Below are 18,108 nucleotides of genomic sequence, written 5' to 3'. Positions count from 1 at the left end.
GCGCGCAAGCGAAGTTCAAACATCCTCGAGCTCTGAGCTGTTGACAGCTTCTCTCAGAATAGACACGCAAACTACGCAGAGCAGTTTTGGTGCTGCCTTATCTCAACATCACCTTCAAAACCTGTAATGGATCCCCAAGTCACTAAGTCACCCTGACCTGGGAAATGTGCTTGCAGCAAAGGGTGTTAACCTTTGCATCGTCCCCGCTCGCCTGCAGGCGGAGGGTAACAACACTTACAGCCTCACCGGGACCCGGGGGGAGGCACAGCACACTTCAGCCTCTGGGGGCATGGAATGCTTATGTCTTGCTGCCCCGCAGCGGCTGTGTTTACAAAAGGAATAATCCCCACAATCCAGGCAATGCTGAACAATTCAAATAGTAGCAGTTTCTCAGGTTATTAGCTCTGCAAAACAGGCATTACATTTAAACTGGTTCCCTGCCTACTACTCTGAATTTGAATGCAATTAAGCATAGCTGGTGTTGTCACACCTCTGCTGCTGTCCCTCCTTTTTAGAAGGTAGCATGGAAGTGCCAATTATCACTCCTGTAATGAAATCAGAGGGAGGTAAATACAGCATATAAATATTCCAAGGCCTCTTGAGACTGAGAATCAACACACAAACCTTGGCTACAACTCTGAAAACCTGCAGTTGTTAATAGAGGATTAAAGTGGTAGGGCATCCTCTGGGCTATAGCAGGATTTAACAAATGCCTGTGAATGCAGCATTCAATAGGACTCCAAGGCAAAGCTCCACTCTAACTTGGAGTCTGCACAGAGGGAAGAGCGAAAGCAGTCCAGGATCATGTTACTCATCTTATTGCAAAGGGCTCTGTTTTCAGTGCTGCCCCCAGGGCTTTACCTGATCTATCCAAAGAGAAGATGTCTGCCCTTCCCACCCTGCAATCATTCATACATAAACAACTCCAAATACTTTTCTGACTGTTCTGCCAGTTTCAGCTCTTCTTGCTTATCCAGTGCCGCCTGTCCTGCCAAAACAACAAACTGAGCTCGTGTGGGTTGTGGTTGGGGGCAGAGTCAGCCAACAGCCGTGTGCTCGTTTCCTTTGTTTTTCACGTTTCTCTTTGGCCTTTCCTTGGGTAGAATCCAAGGGATGGATCACTGCTGGTTCCATCATGATGCAGAAGGAACAGACATCACTTTTCAAACAATGACAGCTTTATGAAGCTGAAGAGTCTCAGCCAAAGTCTTGATGCTATCATCAGTCATGTCTTTCTTCCCAGTCCCTGCAGGTGACTGCAGCTGGCAGCAGATCTTTTGACAGTCAGATTCTGTATGTTATCTCTGCTGGACCAAGCCTTTAAATAATTGGACAAGAAGATCTGGGAAACAGATATGCTGTTTCAAGGCATAAATAACATCGTGTTGAGTGCTGCAGAAAGCTTTTATTTAATTCAGTTTGATTTGGTTCAAATATGGTCATCTGGTTTGGCTTGCAACCAAGATTTCTGTAGATATACGCTCAGTTTCTTCTTAGACCATCGACTGTCACATACAACTCACTTCTCACTGTGCCTCCAGTCCTCAGCTCTTCAGTGGGAATAAGATGATGTTCTTGACTTACAGGAAATGGAGATAAGGAGTGATGGGAAGTAAATCTGTGAGATTTTCTAATTTTCTAATAATAGAGATCCATATAAATAACCAAAACATGGGACTGAAATGGCAAGAGTTGTCGCTACTCACAACAGAGAAATGTGGAGAGCATTGCTGGTACCCTGCCATCAAATCATGTTGTGTAACAGTCAGATCCATCCCTGTGACGAAAGCCAGATCATGCAAAGTAAAAACTATTTAAGCTGTTAAAGTGGAACTTAAATTTTGGGTACTCTGTCTGACAAAGTCACTGTGATGGTGAATTAGACCAGTTATAAGGAAGAAATTTTTTACTGTGACAGGGGTGAAACACTGGCAGAGGTTGCCCAGAGAGGTGATGGATGCCCCATCTCTGGAAACATTCAAGGTCAGGTTGGCTGGGGCTCTGAGCAACCTGGTCTAGAGGAATATGTCCTGCTCATTGCTGGGGGGTTGGACTAGATGAACTTTAAAGGTCTGATCCAACCCAAACGATTCTATGACTATGGTTTAATTCTTCAATTTCCTTATTACCTATTGTGATGATTACTCAGAGCTTCATTTTAGGTCACGAAGTATTTTGATAGTGATCAACTTCACATTTTAATCTGCAGGTATTAGCCCAAGGCTATTTCTTTGCTTCCAACACACCAAAATATTTACCTAAGTGGGAGGAAAAAAAAAAGAAAGAAAAAAAATGAAAGAACCTTGACCAAGGACACACACATTCCTGTTTGCCTTTTTTTATTCCCCCACCCTTTTTCACAAAGGGACAATTTTGGCTACCTGGCCTTTCATGGAATGCAAATCTGGGAGGTGATTTCATTTTTGCCGTGTAGAGGAACGGCACAATCCCAGCAGCGACAGCATCCTGCCCCCAGTGTATCAGCAGTAGCCTTCAGCCTGAGGACTGTTCCCTAACAGCTCTGGACCAGGGACAGCAAAGAAGCATTAGATGTTTTGACCTGTGGCATTTTATGATATTTCCTTGCTTCCCAGAAGTCTGGGAGGCTCTGGATTCCTTGGCGTCTGGTTGAGCCAGGAAGATAGATTAACTGAAGGACTGTTACTGTTTTGTCTTGGGTGAGGCCTTGTGGGCAGCCAGCTGTTTTATTTTGTGTATTGCACAAAAGGTTCCTTTAAATCTGTGTGTTCTAGGGATGAGGGCTTAGAAGTGAGAGGATAAACTCTGGGATATTTTTTTTTTCTTTGCACAACAGTCTTCACTGGCCAACACTGTTGGCAAAAGCAGACAGAAGAGAGAAATCCCCTTAGAGCAATGCTCACACACTGCCCTGTCATGCAAAGTTTAGGCCAGAAGGTTAAGTCCAGTATGGTACTAAGGACCTGATTTTAAAATTATCTCACTGCCTGTCCCAGCTGTTACAGGGTGCTCTTGGAGCAGTATAATGTGCTGAGCAGTTCTGAAAGTCAGGACCCAAGAGTCTAATGCTGTAGCTGACCACAATTACCATGGTTTTGTGTACACAGGGAACTCTGCTGACTTCAGTGGGTTTCTCCATAGACCAAAGTGTTCACCTAGAATTGAATGTTTATCTGTTTGCAGATCATGGATGTCCTACAAGCTGTTCGAGAGACAGCCTGAACAAAGCCAGGAGACACTGTGAGGTCAGTGATATTTGTGTAAACCACACGACATGGGCTTTCTCAGATCATCCTTTTATAATGCCACAGTTCTTACTCTCTTTCATATCTGAAAACAGAAAAATTATTGTGTGCTCACTGCAGTATATCTCTTCCTGCCAAAACTGCCTCAGAACAGAAGGAAAAGACAGCTTTGTTATTCCAGCTATGGCTTTTTAAAACATTTTTATCTGATTCAGTTAGGCTCCCAGAGAATGTTTCATGGATATGTAGCTTATTATATTATTACTGCAGTATATCTGTGTTAAACCCTCTATCATTCCACAGCCCTTTGAAATAGGGAAGGCTAATAAATCCTGATTTACAAATGAGAAACAGTAGCACAGGACTTAACCCCTGTGATATTTCTCTTGGGCAAAATTCCCACATGGGAAGAGTCTGTTGCCTTCTTTGTTCTTGTCTCAGACCACTAATGACAGTGATGGTGAATGAACTATGTGGGATTGGGTCCATGCTGGAGAAAGGGGGTAAGGAGATATAACTTGACCTGCTGTAGTTCCCATTTATTTCAGTAAAAACTGTGAGCACACGATACTCTCGAAAGGTGGGTCTTAAATGATTTGGAGTGGCCACCCTCTAACTGCTTGTAAGAAAACTGCCAGGGAAGATGCCAGTTATTTTGCTAGTTTGGGTTCTTCCTGACTGAAAGACAGAAAATGTGGCACAACAGCAGATACAGCACCCAATTTGAGATACCAAGGAATGCATTTCTGTGTAAGTCTTGACCTATCTTTGTTTTCTTATGCAAACAGTAATGAGCAAAAAATAAAATTGATAAGCATAATAAGAAGTTAATTATTAACTAATTTAATAATGTTGGCCTTCAGATTGCCATTAGGAGGTATTTAAGCTAATATAGAGGTCTCTGAATTCTTATTCCAGGTTCCTTGCACACCTGCCTGTCTGTATGGATCAAATCCTTGAGGTTTTCCTCACAGCTGTTAAGAGACAGAAACTTTAATAGCATGTGTGCATGTGTTGTATGGCCTGGTTAAAGTCCATAGAGCTAAAAGAAACTCAGGTCTCAGGTTTCCAGGTTTACATATAGGTTTTTTCTGATGCAACAAAATGCAAAACAAACTCATAATGCATTTGGACGCATCCCAAACTGGGGGTGAACACACTTTAAAGCCCAAGACAATGTAAATAGAAAAGTGTTTGCTGCATTCAGGCTTCTGCCCTGGATTCACCCAGACAGTTCCAAACTCTTTTTGGTTTTCCTGTCAAGTTTCTGGATCCAATTAGATCAACCAACATCTCACTGATGCACTAAATGAGATATATAACATTAGATAATCTCACCAGTATAAGATGAGATGTAAATTAGATTGTCATCTTAAAAACTGGCATTGTAGTGGTGACCTTCAGTCTCTAACTCCTCCATTACTTTGCTGCTTGCCAAGGAGACTTGGACTGAAACTTGCTGAGCAAGTGTTGCTTTTCACCCCAGGAACTTGTGCTGTCTGCCTGTGGCTTGGACCTTGCAACTCAGTGGTAGATCTGCTTTATGACTTGAACAAGTCCCACAATTGGTGTGCAGTAAGTATTCCAGGAGTTTGCCATTTGCCCACCAAGGAATAGATCCACAATGGTGAAAGGAGTGCTGTATGTCACCTGTCACCTCTGCAGAATTTGCTTTACCTCTAGAGAATATTTAGGGATAAGACCAGTGACAGGACCCGAGGGAACGGCCTGCAGTTGTCTCAGGGGAGGTTTAGGTTGGGTATTAGAAAAAGGTTCTCCACCCAGAGGGTGGGTGGGCATTGGAACAGGCTCCCCAGGAAGTGATCACAGCACCAAGCCTGACAGAGTTCAAGAAGCATTTGGACAATTCTCTCAGGCACATGGTGCGACTCTTGGGGATGGTCCTGTGCAGGGCCAGGAGTTGGACTTGATGATCCTTGTGGGTCCCTTCCAACTCAGCATATTCTGTGATTCTGTGACACTTAAACCCACAAGATTTTCTATAATGGAAAATATTACAGAAACGTACAAGATGGGTCACTAAGTTTATGTTTGTCGATAAAGCCCTTCCACAGCTGCTCTGACATCCCATCCAGTAAGAGGCTGACACATTGATTAGTTTCTGCTGTCTGTGTCAGACTTGGTTCACCTAGAAAACTTGAGAGCCCCATCTTTCTAGTGATAAAGAAGTTACTCTGAGTCTCCTGGAACAGCTGAACAGCCTGAAGTAGATTGTCTTGTCACCTACCCCTGGTAACACCTTCCCTTATTATCTCTAATGATATGGCACTCTGACTCATGTTAATGAAGGAAATAAGGTCATTGTCTCTGTAAAATGTAGTCTACTGTCTATGACATGCCTCATTTTTCTGTTGTACAGTTGATTAGAACACATTCTTAGTTTCAGTTTTGAAATGGTTTTGGTTTTGGTTGTTTGACTTTTTTCCCCTCTTACAGGTCCCTTCAGACAGGGTGCTAAATTTTGCAAATCGTAACTTATAAATATATAATGTGCAATTCATAAATAATAAATTATTATTATAATTCCATTTGAAAATGCATCTGAAATTAGCTCATTTTTAGCAATTTATTGCAATACTTGAAGATAAATGGATGGCAAAACTGGGAATTGGGGTTTCTGGAAAGACAGTTTCAGGAACTCTTAGTCTCAAGGGCCTTTTTCCTTTTTTTTGCTTAGCACAGAGATGGGAGAGTTTAGCCACCAGATATATTAAACATACCACTCAAGTGTTCTTTGGCTTTGTGGGCAGGGTTGTGTATAGGAATGTACAGTCCTCATATCTTTACACCTCTGGTGTAACCTTTTTTTTCCAGGTGTTTTTACCTATGTATGATTTTGAACTTGGTACAGAATAAACATGGTCTCAGCAGGGTGTGAAGAGCTCTAACACAGTCCTTGCATTAAAACTGCCCCTATCTGATACAACAGTCCAAAGTTCAGGCTGAACTGGATGGACTGTTCTGATACAATTTTCTTTATCTTATCAAAGGTCCCCCAGTGAGCCAGGTGAGTCCTGACTGCTTCTTGGTCTCTGGTTCCCTGGCTCACTCTCTCTCTTCAGGCTGCATGAGTCAGTTTGCTGTTCTCTGGCCACTATTTTCTAATTTTCTGCTTATTTTTTCTCTGGTCATTTTTGTCCATGACCATATGTTAGGAATATTTTGTTTCATAAAACTCTGACTTGCCTTAATCTGTCTCAGAATAAAACATTTCTTTCTCACATTTTCCTAGATCTGTCTCTGAATGTAGTCACAAAAATTTTGACTGCTGTGTGTACTTACCCTGATCATTTTGGATTCCCTGCCACCACATTTCCTATGCACAAAATCATATTAAACTGGCTAGCAGTTTCCCCACTTACCATTTCTACATTCCCAAAATGATAACTGTATATTAAATAACAATTGCATCTTCACAGGGACAGTCACAGCTGTGGTTGGCACCAGCAGCTTGAAGAAGTGGTCTGTAAATCTGGCTCATTACATTTATTACATCTCTCTCCTCTGAGAAATATTCACGTCACAGTTTAAGACCATTATGGACAATTTGTCCAGACTTGAGTGAGACTACTACAAAATAAAAAATCATTTTCATATGTCTAGCTCCAGTTTTATTTCTCATGATGTGTGGGTAGTGGCTCATTTTTCTGAAAGGCCTCTCTTTGGCCAACTTGCTTTCCAGCTGACCTTATAAGATTGCACTGTGTGTCTGAAAAATCAATTAAAACAGAACTGGAATACATTTCTATTATATATTAACACGTGCCCTTGTAAAGAAAGGCTGTGATCTGGGTATGCAAAAGCTAATAATTGACCAACTTGTGGTGCCATACTATTTGTTCTATTTATTTTCTTTGCAGAAAGCATGCAAACACTTTGGAGGGACACTAAAAAAAATCTGCAGAATATTCATACCAAGTTTAAATGGGCACATTTTAAAATGTTGAGCAATGATTATCAGTGTTTATCACCAAGGGCTCCAAAGCTCTTCTAACAAAAGACAGAAAGTAGATTTTATAGGTTAATGGTAGTGCATGAAAAATAGGTTTATTTTGGCTCATTGCAAGAGTGAAAAAAAAAAAGCTGAAGATCTAATGTGATAAGGGCACATGAAATGACTGGTTTGTGGTTTTGTGTTACAAGAGACAAGTTCAGCATCTGATTTCAGGAAGTTTCTGAGGGCTCCACGAGGTGCTCAGCATTTGCACAACTGTGTCTGCAAACCACTCTGACACTGAAGCTTAATGGTGGCATTTGACTTGGTGGAGAAGGTCTCAGTGACTTGTGGTCACTTGTGGGGACAAAGAACAAGGCACTGCTGTGTCAGTTGTAGTGACAGAGGGGATGTAGCCTGGAACTGTCATGTCCAGTGGCAGCTGAGAACCGATTTGGCCTCCAGCCTCGTTTGCCTTCCTTGACTTGTGTGCAGTCTTTTGTTACTCACTGACTGTACTCCTTTTCCTCCAACCAGAATTGCTTTGTGCCCTGGAAGTATTTCACTATGGTGAAATACTATGGTCATGGAGGTGCCACAGCTTCTTTGGCTTCATGGTACTTCCAGGAGATGCCAGGACCTCTGAAAGAGTCTCACAATGTTCAGAACTACCTCACAGTCTGAAGGACTAAGGCTAAAATAAATCACTCTTATCTCTTCTCAGTGATTTTTGGGAGAACTCACCTTTCCCTCTGGACAAGGACATATGTTCCGGGAAAACATGAGGACTTGGAGCGTTTGAATAGTTAACTTCTATCCGTGTTGTTTTAAGGGAATAATGGTCTTTCACCCAAATGAGTAAATTCTTTAATTCAGTTTATAACTCAAAATGAGCTTGAAAGATGAGCTAATCTCTGGTTCTTTCAGTACCTGCTTTGTAACCTGAGAGCACCAAGATTTTAGGGTTACATTTTTTTTCTCTGACTAAGAAATAGGCTGGGGGCTGTATTTGAACAATGTAATGGCAGGGCAGACTCAGCTGTGATATCCAGCTGTGAATGGACACTTATTTTTTGGTAGTCATTCCTTATTGGGCCTAATTCTGAGATTAACATTTACATTCTAGGTGGGAACATATTCCAATCACCTGTTATTACCCTGTTATCATATTGAATATAATCCCTTTCATGAATATATTGCTATTGTCTTTTTTGCCCCTGTTTCTTATTGAAAATCCATTCCAGAACTTACTTACTCTTCCAAAGAAACTTCTTCCAATTCTGTATGTTTACATGCCTGGTTTTTTTAATGTTTGTTCTCATATCAGTTTTAGATTTCAACTTAATAAATTTGAGCTGGAGCAGAGAACACTATCAGAGTCAGGTTGATGCTTTTTGAAAGAACTTATAAATCTGTAATTCCAGTGGTCTCCAGTTTTCTTCAAGGAGAAAGTACATGTTTCTTCCTGCCCAGTGATGCTTTGATACCAAAAGCTTTTTATTTGCTTAGAGCAATTCTTCAGTTTTGGAGGTTTGTTTTCATTTTGCTTTTACAATTGAAATATCTGATCTCTCATAGTAGATATTAAAGAGAAAACCAGCATATACCACCCAGGATCACCTTTGCTACTAAGTGCTTATACAAAGGATAAGTAATGAAACAGTTTTACTGTGAAAAGAATTAATGAGAGACATAATTTTTTACAGATAAGAAAATGGTATCATTCACTCAACTCTGCCATTGAAGCTGCAATTTTTTGTGTCATTCGGTGATAAATATTTGTTTGACCTTTGATATGTACTTGTTTGGGTATTGGGATTTCCTCAGCTTCTCTTTTAGTGCTAATGAGCAGAATGTACTAAGAATATTTTTCTTCAACTTGCCCTGATTTCATGGGACATCAGTGTTCTGGCAGGACTAAGCCTTTTGCTGAGGGATTACTGTCAGACTCTGAAGAGATGAGTGGGAAAAGTTCATCTCCCAAAAGCTTAAAATAAAATGTCTGAGTTTCCACTCCCAGGAGTGGAAGTCTTGCTGCTGAGCTGAATGACAGCAAACCTTACAGATTTGAAGAATAGCATTATTTTTCATCCAAATATCAAAAAGTAAATTCTGAATATCAAGTCCCTGAGTGGCATCTGACTATTTCATTAAATCAACCACATTGTACAAAGTACTTTGCATTTTATTTTGGCAGTGGGATAGTATTTGTTTAATATGGATCCTCAAGTCCTGATAAAAACAGAACTTCCGTTAAGATAAGATTGCAGGATTAGCCTCAACTTTTGTAATTAATGGCCTGCTTCCAGCAAAAACTATCAACACTTTTTCCTCAACAGAAAATATAGTTTCCTTGAGGCCAATTCTATGTGGAATTCTTGAGACTGCTTTGAGATACATATGCCACATATGTTTATGTCTGCATATCAGCAATTCTCTATCTTTAATATAATATAAAATTATGTGTTTATGGTGGGTTTTACATACGGATGGTTCTCCTAGGTTCTTAATTAGTTATACATTATTTAATTACTCTTGTGTTGTATGCAGTCAAAATACAAATGTGTTACAGTCATGATTAGAAGTTCCGAGACACAAAATGCTGGTCATGATAAACTTCTAGATATTAAATATCAGTTTAGATATTCATAGTTATGATAGTTCTTAATAACTATAATTCTACTATCAGTTCAGGTAATAAAATAATTCTCAGTAGACCTTACTACTGTGCAATAAAAAAATGATTCATAGCCTTGTGCCATCAGGAGTAGTGTTGATGGGCAGGAAGAAATTTGACAGAAGGCTGCCTGCTCTCTCCCTCCTTTCACCCAAACTGCTGTGATCCCAAAGCAGCTCACCAGGACACACTGGAATGAAGCACCAAGACTCTTGGGACCCCTCACCTCATGGTCATCTCCCAGTGGAAATGTGTCTTGTGTGCACCACTAATGCTGGGGCGTAATGAACATAGACTAGTGAGCCTCCACATTTCCCACACACATTTCTATGTATACCAGAAAATAAAAGAAAATAAATTTGTATTTAAAAAGAAGACCATAAGTTCAAGATTATACACTTCCTGTCACCCGCAAAGCTTGCAGAGGTGCCTGCAGAAAGAGATGCAAAAGTCGTTTGCCTCTCACCTGATACAGGACTTTAATCTTGTCTCAATCTTCCCCCTGCTCTTCATGCTCCTCCAGTATGTAGGTTCTGTTCCTCTCCTACAAATGATTCCTGATTTTAGTGCCCTGTCATACAGCAGTAGCACTTTCTCACACTAGGAGCTCTGCTTTGTGGCAGGATTTTAGTCGTTCATGATATGAGGCACTGCCTGATCTTGCTGCTCTGTGAACAGGGAAGGGCACTGGGAGAGGAGGAGACGTGGCCCTTTGCTTGGCCTCAGTCCAGTGTCACCCCGTGCAAGTGTCCTGTATTAGTGGTGCCAAGGGGATCAGCCATTCAACTTTCCACCAGTTCTCATGCTACATAAACACCTGATGATCTTTGTCTCTAAATTATGGCTCAGGAACATTCCCCTTTCCCAGGTTTGCTCTTAGTCTGCAGCTGGGGACCTCCCAGGGCATTTTAGGGCTTTATTATTAGTCTTTATGTGCTATTTCACATTTATTTTTCCCTAAGAAGCTGCTGTTTTCAGTCTGGTTGACAGCTGTTTGTCACATATTCCAGCTGGAAGAGCTCTCTGCATTAATTCTTGACCAGTTTTCTCTTCAGCACCTGACCCTGTTGCTTACCTTTGGAAGTGTGACTTCCTTAGTCGGTGGAAGTGGATATGACCTTGACATCTGTTCTTTCCAAGCAGACCTTTTGTATCTCATATTTCATGATTCCAGCAGGCAATTGCACTGTATTGATGCTCCACTTCCCCAGCATTTTGTGGTGAGCTTCTGCCTGTGTCCTCATTCACTGAAACAAGAGATATTCCTGCTGGTTTCTTCTGTTTGTTTGTCTCTCTAAACTGACTGTCGAATAAGGAGTAAAGAGCACAAATGGGGAAGTCAATTTGACTTCAAATAACATAAATTCAAGACTGTTGCTCTCTGTGCTCTCCCCACAATGCTCAGTACTGAGAGAGCTGGGAAGGCTGACTGCTTTCTGTTGAAAGTAATTAAGTTGGCCCAAAATGGGGACCTATCAGTTACTAGTTATAAAGGCAAGAACTCCTTTCTTTTCTTTTTATGGGAACATTCGGTAGAAAATACTCTGATTGCATGGCCAACATAACTCTGAGGATTCATGCTACCTACTTTGTGCCTTTCATATGCTAATTCATGCCTCCCTAGGAATATTACAACTATAACCTCTTCATCAGTAACAGAACATGATCAATTTTGTTTGTTTGTTTTGTCTTCGATCTTCAACAACTGGAAGTTCTCCTTGAGCCATTCCTTTTCTTTAACTCACTTTTTACCCTAAATGTATCTACTGAGCTTTTATGTCTCTCTAACATTAACTTGTAGTTTTTCACTGAAAGCTATGAAGTCCAGGTACTTTGCATAATAAGGTATAATCAAAACTTTAATTAGGAAAAAATAATAAACTCGGTGAAGCTACACTGAATCACACTAGCTAGCATCTGTTGGGACCTTTTTGGATTCAGTGTGGGGAACACCTTTATGTTCTAGGGTCACCTCTAGGTATTTGTTGCTTCTAAAACTGTTCTGATAAGATTTTAGACCCTCTTCTTAAGGAAAATGATAGAGTGATTTTGAGATATTTCAAAACAAAATTTCTTCCCGGCATGAAATTATGTTATTGTAAATCTTTCCTTACTGTCACTTTCACCATTTTCTAACACTGTTGCTCAAATTCAAAGCTATTCTCCTGGCCTTAGAATCTGACAGAGTTGATAAATCAAATGTATTAAATCTGCACTTGCTGTGTTACAAATACATACTTTGGAATTCCATCATTGCTGTGGTAATGTGCCATCTGGAGTCTTTACCTGGATATACCCGTCATCACTCAAGTGTCAGAATGATTTGCTAATAATCACGAGCCTTGGTACCTCCATCACTGTACTTCTGCAGATTCCTCCTTGTACAGCTCATTTTCTGCTGAAAACAGGAGTAGTTTAGTGGGACATTGTGTTGGTCTCTTGCCATGGAGGTGGTCTGCTGACATGCCTTGAAAAGACCGAGGAACAACTTTGGTTTTGTTTGCAGAGAGCCCAGGCATGGAGGGAAGCCAGGATCTAACATTTCCATCCTCTTGGCACAGGTCTAGGAGGCAGATCTCAGATGGCTTTCTGGCCCTGAGGCCAAGTGGTACAGCAAGGCTTGTGGTAAAACTCTTACCTCTGAGACAGAACACCCATGTACAAGCTTCCTACTGGCAATGATCCCTGACTGATATTAATTCCTGAACCATACCTTGGCAGTGTCTTGGAGAGTTGTAGTCAGGCTGAGCCAAAGCTCTGCAGGAACTGTGAGCAGTTTAACAACGTGGACAGTCACAGGACAGTGCTCAGGCCCCTGCCCTGACGCTCTGGTGTTCTGGTGATGACAGCACTGGTTCTGAGCAACCCTTCCAGCATTTTGTCCTGGGGAGATGCTGCCATGGATCTGCATCGATGCACACTAAACACCTGCTCATCAGGCTTCCCTGTGCTCATCACACAATATGGAGAAGCATAAAAACAAACTGTGCAGCAACTCAGTTAGACAGAACAGACAGCAAGGATTAAAGAATGTGTTGGCATTGTTGCAAACAAGACTAATTTGGAAATACTGTGCTCATACTGCACGAGAAATACAATTTTTTTATGAAAACCAAGTTGCCATTCACTTCTCCTGCTTTTCTGATGATTGGATCTTGTTGCACACATTTTGGGGTATCCACAGGTCCTGCCAAGCTGTGTGGCCAAGCCAGATCTCAGTGTGCATTTCTGATCCTTCAGAAACCATGGTGCAGGTGAGGTTTCATATCATGCTGCTCTTTCTTCCTATTTTATTCACTCCTCTGCCTCATCCATAAGGGATCACCTTCTCATTGATTCTTCACACATAATGTGTTTTCTGGGGCTCTGCTGTTATTCATTAATACCATGTGACAGAACATGTTTGGATTGTTTTATGCAGGAAATACACTTGGTAAGTGCAGTTTTGCTTTCCCTAAACCAAGTCTAGCCCCTGGCTTTGGCTGGAGGTCAAGTGGAGGAACACTGCTACTGGAGTGTTCTGGGACACCTTGACACCAGTACTTTGCAGCGTAACAAATTTGAAGATAAACATGCAAAAACTATTTTCTTTGAGATCTTACAGACCATCCTGGAATTGGCTGCTTATGATTGCTTTTGGACATCTCACCTCTTTTTACATCTGCGCCACCAAACAGTAACCAGCTGATGTTTTGGGGCAGTCTCACCCCCTTTGCTCCAGAAGGAAAGTGTTGTTCCTGCCCCCTGTCCTGTCTGAGGCCCAACACATTCTATTCCAAGGAATAAATGCTGAAATTACTGCACAGAGTAGACTCACAGAAAGTGTGTTTGTAGTTCTTCAGCTTTCTGAATTCCTTCCCAGTTCACTGGGAAGAACATGGAAGTAGTTTCAGACTTTTACTACTGAAAACACTTTTTGTCCTTATGCCCACACATATCTGGTAGAACTATGCCTCTGCCTCCTTTAAATGCTCTTTTAGCTGATGTACTGCATTATGCATATTGAGGGGGAAAAAATGAAAAGCAGGCTCCTCTTGAATTCTATTTGTACTTCTCTGTGTTAATTTGCACAACTGACAAGAATCGTTCTATATGGGAAATGAATATCTTGCCACTGGTTTTGAATATAATCTGCTATATTAAATTTTGATTGAGGTTATCTGTCTAACTTGTAGGCCTATATATGCAAATCAAAAGCACTAAGTATTGTGTCTGGCTAACAGCCAGAAATTCTGACTCACAATCAGTAGAAAACACAAAAGAAATTTTTCTGTATCAGTAAGGAGGAAATTAGATACTTTAAAAGGGCTTTGTTCACTTCTTCTGTAACTCTTAAGTACTAAAAAAACTTGAGGCTCAACAGCATCACTTCAGTTAATGGAATTTTTTTGTATATAGAAACCAATATAAAAAAATAATGTCCCAGAAGATGCTTTGATCACTGGAAGGCTCTCCTGGCTCTCAGAACCAAGAGAGGTTGTGTGAACCTTGAAAAATCAGCCTCAAGGTCTTTTATCAAGCTATTGTGGTTCAAAAAGGAAAATGTATTTTTCATGTTTGCACCTAGTCAGGTCTCCCAGACAACTTCTAGCAGAGATGACAGAGTATTCTTCTTGTTTTACTCTTACAATACAGTGATACAAATGAGAAACAGAACTTACCTGTCTGCATAGTCTACAGAACAGTGCAGGCACTAATGTGAACCACACAATGGGGTTCACGTCACACCATCTGATTTCCTGCCTGCATCTGTCCTTGTTGGGGTCAGTACCTTGGAGGATGTGGGCATTCATGTGGGAATTGTGGCTGTGGAGCTATGAAGGTGGGAGATACTGAGACAGGCATTGCAGCTGGTAAAATGGGGAGCCTCCTGCCAATCCTTGCCTCAGTGCCCATGCCATGGCCTTCTACATATGAAATTAATCTGTTCTGTGGGCCTACTCATTTCGAATGAACACTTCTGAAACTTTTTGATAGCCAGGATCAATTGTCAAGATGCACAAGTCCTGCAGAGGAGACACTTTTCAGGAAAGTAAACCCCAAAAGCCATCCCTGCCTTTGGCTGTTTGGAGAGAAATTATCAGTCAGATTAAATCAGAGAAACAGCCTAGAAAGTTCCTATGAAAGTGCTTCTCTCTCACTTCCTCTCCTCTGTGTTGTGGTCCAGATGAGAGGACATCTCTGTGGCTCAGTGGATGAAGCAGCTGCAGCGGCTCTGGAGTGACCAGCACAGTGAGCAGGAGGGAGAGAGCTGCAGGGCACAGTGTGCTGCTGGGCTTCAGGTGACCAGAGAATCTATTTCGGTAACCACTCAGGTACCAGAAGCGTCTGACAGCCTGGAGAGGAAGCACAGCTGCCAGACCACACAACCTGTCTCTTTTCAGCATAAACATTTGTCACTCTTTGCTGCTGTCACGTTCCTGGAGACCTTCTGGGGACCAGAAGATCCTCTCATTAGCCTCATTATCTCACCTTACTTCAGCCACTTGCGCTTTCCTGGCAGACCTGCAATTTCTCCTGCAAATTTCCCCACAGAAGACCATTTTAATTGCAGTTTTGCTGCAAACAATGCAATTTAGCTGTCTACAGGTATTTCCTCATGTTGAGTCTATATTCTACTTGACTTGAAGTCTGTTCCCTGCACTGTGCTCAGTGTCAGCAGGTAGCAGGTGAGTGTGGGCAGACAGATGTTGGGGCTGTGTCCTCTCTGGGGCCTCTGCAGAAGGCTTGTGCAGGGACTGCTGCATCCCAATACTGCAGCAGGTTAATTACATTGTGCTGATAATTAAATTAAGGAGCTCTATGCAGCAGGGTCGAATTCAATCTAATAAATGTACTGAACAGAAACCAACAGCAATCAGCTTCATGCATGTTCAAGGAACTGAGCAGCAAACTGGAGAACAGACAAAAGATGGAGAACAAAATTGGAAGGATGAGAACAAGAGGTGAAACCTGAGCAGAAAGGGACAGGCAGAGGAGGAAGCGCAGAGACCAACATGGACGAAGACCAGCATAAGAAAAAAACAAAGAAAAAAATAGCTGTGATGAAGCATAGTAGATACTGGGATACTGGATACCAGTAACAGCCAGACAAGCTCTTGGGCATCCAGATTTCAAAATGTCTTTATTTTCAAGGATTTGTCTTTAAATCCTGGAAACATTTTAAAAAGGTTCGAGAGTCCCAAATAACAATATGTAGATAAGAAATACCCATACATAAGAAATAATGTGATCTGAGAAATTCCAGTATTTATTCTGGTATAGAATATAGGCATTCTTTATAGTTGAAAAATTAGTCCCCCAAAATGGCACTTCTGCATGTTTTTGAACCTGCAAAATACTTATAGATTGCATATGTGAAAAATCTACATTAAATGCTCGCAGTAAGATAATTATATGTCATCTGAGGAGAAGGAATAATAAATATTTTCACAGATAGTTTTTTTTTCTCTAATACAGTATATGAGTGCTTGACAGTATTACTAACAACAAACTTTAAAGCAAAAAATGCTGGGTTTAATAAAGATTTAAAACTCACCATCAGCTCACATAGTTCTCTCCATGTGCCACTGCTTTTAGATACACTTTTTCACTTAAAGTCTTTAAAAAAATCTCTATATATTGCATGTGAAATCCCAGCACAAAAGTTTCCTGGTGACGTATTGTTTTCCTTACAGCAACTATAATCGATACAACCAAGGCTCAAAGCAAAGTGTTATGGCTGTTTTATAAACTTAGGAATGTACTCTGGAAATTTATTATGGAAAAATTGACTCAACCTGTATTTAAGGATTAACTAGGGCAGGTCCTGTGACAGGGTGTAGCCCAAAATGCACGTGCTACTTCTGCTGAGTTACAGGTATGGCCGAGTTACGGCAAGGGGGAGCACTGGGTGGTGTTAGGGAGAGGCAAAGTGTGGCTGGTGTGTTTGAAATGCTGCTCTGCTTTCCCCCCTGAGGGTGCATGAACCCTTTGAGTACTTAGGGCAATAACTGTAGATGTCTCACCCCTGGAAGTGGGATTGTCTGGGGCTCGGAGCAACCTGGGCTAGTGGAAGGTGTCCCAGTCCGTGGCAGGGAGGTTGGAAACCAGATGATCTTTAAGGTCTCTTCCAACCCAAACCACCATGTGATTCTGTGATGTTCTCAAAAGTATTTTGGTACCCATTTGTCTGTGAAATTAGTAATTTAGGTGCTTACATGCATCTGAACACATGGTTGTTGGTAGTCAAATTGACAGGATTTAACGTGGAAAAAGTAATTTTAACTCTCATTAAAAGTAGTTACAGTGTTGCTTGTTCATATGCCGGCTGCATTTATCCATGAAAAATAATTTAAAAAAAAGAAGGATAAAAACATAATGCCTTAATGTCTGAAACAACTAGTGATTCCTTTATTTTATAGCAGGGTCTTATTAACATTTGATTTTACAAAGAGTCAAGCTCCTGAAGTCTAGCAGCTGTAGGAGAACTTTGGCTTTGTTCTGTTGTTTGTTTGTTTGTTTGTTTGTTTGTTGTGGGTTGTGTTTTGGGTTTTTTTTATTGTTTTTTTTAATGTGTCTCTAATCCTCAGAGCTGTAATGAAAAGTTTAAAAATATGACTGGAGGATCAAGGGCCGTATTTGGGATCTTAGAGGATCAAAGGATAAAAATAAGAATAACCCCCCATTGTGGTATTCTCAAAGTTATAAACATGCTTAAGGCAATATCATGATGGAGGAGAGGATGATTCATGGGGGGTTTTTAGGTTTGGGAGTTTGGTCATACTGCCTTTGTGTTACTTTCTGAAACTTATTTTACAATATCCACAATTATTCATATAAATAGTCTACAAAAAGAAAAAAGAATTAATTTTGGCTTAAAATACTAAATGTAGAAAATAAATTATAATGTTGTAGGATACAATTTTGCATAAACAAGAGAATGGGTTATTTATATGGTAGCTTTTATTCCACCTCAAATGTATGTTAATTTAATAAAGAATGTCCAGGAGACCTGCTTGCTTACAATACCCAGTGCTAAAATACTTCTATAGAAATTCTACCTTTTCTTGCCTTACTTTTTAACTTTCAGGACCATACTAGGAATGAAAACTGTTGTGACGGTTTATTCACAAGCATGTTTATTAGTTTTTTTTTCATTTCTTTATTCCAGGGGTCAGTCATTCCCATATCCCTTGGCAGCAGCACTTCTTTGGCAAAAAAAGTTATATAAATGTTATATAAAGCGGGTGTTACAGACCTCCTCTATTTTG

At 40.8% G+C, this 18,108-nt stretch overlaps 1 long non-coding RNA gene across 2 annotated transcripts in view; it reads left to right on the top strand.

The window, feature by feature from the left end:
• Positions 1-18,108, top strand: part of LOC113991461 — a 30,341-nt gene that overhangs the window by 11,245 nt on the left and 988 nt on the right. For both annotated transcript variants that reach the window (XR_005563349.1, XR_005563348.1), the window contains 2 exons: positions 3,163-3,224; positions 4,711-4,799. This is a non-coding gene — a long non-coding RNA (uncharacterized LOC113991461). The remainder of the gene's footprint in view (positions 1-3,162; positions 3,225-4,710; positions 4,800-18,108) is intronic.

The sequence above is a fragment of the Pipra filicauda genome, unplaced genomic scaffold (assembly GCF_003945595.2).
Source record: "Pipra filicauda isolate LSUMZ 115617 unplaced genomic scaffold, ASM394559v2 scaffold1_size10287979_pilon, whole genome shotgun sequence".
Classification (NCBI taxonomy): domain Eukaryota; kingdom Metazoa; phylum Chordata; class Aves; order Passeriformes; family Pipridae; genus Pipra; species Pipra filicauda.
Note: the sequence above shows the minus strand (reverse complement) of the source record. Positions and strands in the feature narration are given on the sequence as shown.